We start from the raw sequence: 3560 nt of genomic DNA, 5'->3' as shown, positions 1-3560 counted from the left end.
CTGGTCCCGAACACAATGGGCTTAAGGGAGTCTGTGCATAGAAAGCAGAATAATTATGCTCCAGAGACCATGACTTTCAGATATTGTCTCAATCTGGGGGCTGATTTTAACCTTTACCCTGTCAGCAGTAAGCAGACCTCATCAAATTAGTCTCTGCCTTATTTTACTTTTCATTCAGTTCAAACAAACTCCCTGTAAAACGAGCACCCGATCTGATTTGACCCCATTACTTGCCGCTAAGTGGCTGAGGTTAAAATATCCATTATTTCAAAATCCTAACTCTAAAAGCTGACATTAATCTTTGACTCATCAATTTCACATTAGGCCTAAGTTCACATCATAACCAAAATCTAAATGAATTCAATTTTTATTACTTTGAAAATATCGACCGGTTTGCCTGGAGTTGCAGCATAACCTAAGAGCAACAAGGCCCATTTTAATTAAATATCCATTTTCAGTCTCTTTAGTGCATTTTTAAAGTACAATGTTAATTACTGGTTACATTTCTCAAACAATATTCCCTCCTTCTCAACACAAGTTTCCTCCATTAATATCTCATGCTTAAAATAAAGTTAAAGTAAAGTTTATTAGTCACAAGTAAAGCTTACATTAACACTGCAATGAAGTTACTGTGAAATTCCCCTAGTCGCCACATTCCGGTGCCTGTTCGGGCCAATGCACCCTAACCATCACGTCTTTCAGACTGTGGGAGGAAACCGGAGCACCCGGAGGAAACCCACGCAGACACGGGGAGAATGTGCAAACTCCACACAGACAGTGACCCAAGCCGGGAATCGAACCCGGGTCCCTGGTGCTGTGAAGCAGCAGTGCTAACCATTGTGCTACCATGCCGCTCAATCCCTTTATTAAATTCCTTTATTTAGGGGAGGCAATGGCCGAGTGGTATTATCACTAGACTATTAATCCAGAAACTCAGCTAATGTTCTGGGGACCCGGGTTCGAATCCCGCCACAGCAGATCATAGAATCATAGAAACCCTACAGTGCAGAAGGAGGCCATTCGGCCCATCGAGTCTGCACCGACCACAATCCCACCCAGGCCCTACCCCCACATATTTTACCCGCTAATCCCTCTAACCTACGCATCTCAGGGGCAATTTTTTTAACCTGGCCAATCAACCTAACCCGCACATCTTTGGACTGTGGGAGGAAACCGGAGCACCCGGAGGAAACCCACGCAGACACGAGGAGAATGTGCAAACTCCACACAGACAGTGACCCGAGCCGGGAATCGAACCCAGGACCCTGGAGCTGTGAAGCAGCAGTGCTAACCACTGTGCTACCGTGCCGCCGTGATGGCGGAGTTTGAATTCAATTTTTAAAAATCTGGAATTAAGAATCTACTGATGACCATGAAACCATTGTCGATTGTCAGAAAAACCCACCTGGTTCACTAATGTCCTTCAGGGAAGGAAATCTGCCATCCTTACCTGGTCTGACCTACAAGTGACTCCAGATCCACAGCAATGTGTTTGACTCGCAACTGCCCTCGGGGAACTAGCGATGGGCAATAAATGCTGGCCAGCCAGCGACGCCCATGTCCCATGAATGAATGAATAAAAGCCAATTGGATGTCATCAAATGGCTCTCAGCTGCTGTCAATGATGTTCTTCAAGACACACAACTGCAAGGATGGTTCCTGGCAGTTTGACTTCTCTTAGATTGGAGGGATCTGCAGGGGTGGACTCTGGTGGCACAGTGGTTAGCACTGCTGTTTCTCAGCACCAGGCACACACATTCAATTCCGACCTCCGGTCACTGTCAGTGTGGAGTTTGCACATTCTCCCCGTGTCTGCGTGGGTTTCCTCCGGGTGCTCCGGTTTCCTCCCACAGTCCAAAGATTTGTGGGTTAGGTTGTTTGGCCATGCTAAATTGCCCCTTAGTGACAGCGGGATGAGCAGGGTAAATATGTGGGGTTACGGGATAGGGCCTGTGTGGGATTGTTGTCAGTGCAGACTCGATGGGCTGAATGGCCTCCTTCTGCACTGTAGGGATTCTATGATTCTATGAAACGGAGTGACAACTTCAACCTGAACAGGCCATGGAGCCATCAAAGAGGTTGAGGCTATGGTACCAATACTGGCCTTGTATAAATTCTGTTGGCAAAAGTGTCCACCGTAGAAGAAAGGGGCAGCTGGTAAGCTTCAGAGAAATCCAAATTGTGGACCCAGTCGCAGACCCACACCAACTCCCACCACCCTCCTCCAACTCGGTCCCCATCCCCACCCCGCCAACCCAACAAACAACTGCCAGCTTCACAGCAAGTCATTATGTGGGATGGCTGTGGGGACCGTGCAAGTGGGAAGTGAATTGGAGAATCCCTACAGTGCGCAGTAAGAAGTCTCACAACACCAGTTAAAGTCCAACAGGTTTATTTGGAATCATGAGCTTTTGGAGCGCTGCTCCTTCTTCAGGCGAGTCACTGCAGCGCTCCGAAAGCTCGTGATTCCAAATAAACCTGTTGGACTTTAACCTGGTGTTGTGAGACTTCTTACTGTTCCCACCCCAGTCCAACACCGGCATCTCCGCATCATGGCCTTACAGTGCAGAAAGAGGCCATTTAGCTGCACCAACCACTATCCCACCCAGGCGCTATCCCCACATGGACTGACGGGAAGGGAAAGCAATCCCAAATACAAAACGGCCCAGACATTCCTTGTGGGCCCAGAGGAGCCCCAGAGCAAAATCTTTCATAGAACCTCCTCTCCAACCCCGCCGACGTTTCCTGCTTCGTATTGACGTGAATTGGCGCCATGAACCGTCCCGTTGGCATATTATTGGCAGAGGTTTCAGTCTCTTACAGTTCATCACATATCGTCTCCAACACAAGAAATCCTGTCAATGTGGGATTTTTATACATCGACAAAGCATTGAATTACGAAGTGATGTGAAGGAATAAAGATCTGTTAAGTCTCCGGTTTGATCTTTGCTGTGAGCTGAATCCGCTGTTCCAAATCCAGGTGGAAAACTGCAACGATCTCAAAGTCTTTGGATTAAAATGATGAGAGGATTAGGCTGGCTGGATCGATTAAGTGAGGACTGAGGTGGCATGTTGTATATAATAATCGCTTCTCGGCCTTTTGGCTAGGATCAAGTGTAGTATCGACATGCTGTGCTTGGTTGAAGTCATTAGGTTACATTTTAGCTTCATTTGAAGCAATTTTTAAAAGCGGCATCTCGGCCTTTTGGCTAAGATGCAAATGAGATCAAGCTTTGGAGGAGGAGCTATGCCTACTCCAATCAGCTTGGATCATGTAGATCAGGCCCAAGACAGGAGGTGAGAGCCCTGTCTTGTCAGCTTGGATCGGGAATGTCTCAACTTGTTGAGACTCTGAATTGGACTTGATTTGATTGAATTGGAATAAAAACAAAAAAATAATGATTAGGCAAAGTGTTAGGTCGAAAGGTTGCAATTACTTCTTTTCAAAAGGAGGGCTGAAGGTCTCAAAACAGAGTTGCAAAGCAAACTGCCTGAGTTGGATCTCTGCCGGACAGCAGCGGGCAGGGTCCCTAAAGTCTCCCACCAGCTTTTACAGATGC

The 3560-nt window shown here is 47.0% G+C and overlaps 1 non-coding gene across 1 annotated transcript; it reads left to right on the top strand.

Annotated features, from left to right (window-relative positions):
- The first annotated feature begins 3084 nt into the window (after positions 1-3084).
- On the top strand, positions 3085-3283 carry LOC144490283 (U2 spliceosomal RNA). Its single transcript, XR_013497205.1, has one exon. It is a non-coding gene; the product is annotated as a U2 spliceosomal RNA (small nuclear RNA).
- Positions 3284-3560: the final 277 nt, after the last annotated feature.

The sequence above is a fragment of the Mustelus asterias genome, unplaced genomic scaffold (assembly GCF_964213995.1).
Source record: "Mustelus asterias unplaced genomic scaffold, sMusAst1.hap1.1 HAP1_SCAFFOLD_3108, whole genome shotgun sequence".
In the NCBI taxonomy this organism is placed as follows: Eukaryota; Metazoa; Chordata; class Chondrichthyes; order Carcharhiniformes; family Triakidae; genus Mustelus; species Mustelus asterias.
The sequence above is the reverse complement of the archived record's forward strand: the minus strand, read 5'-3'. Positions and strand labels throughout refer to the sequence as shown.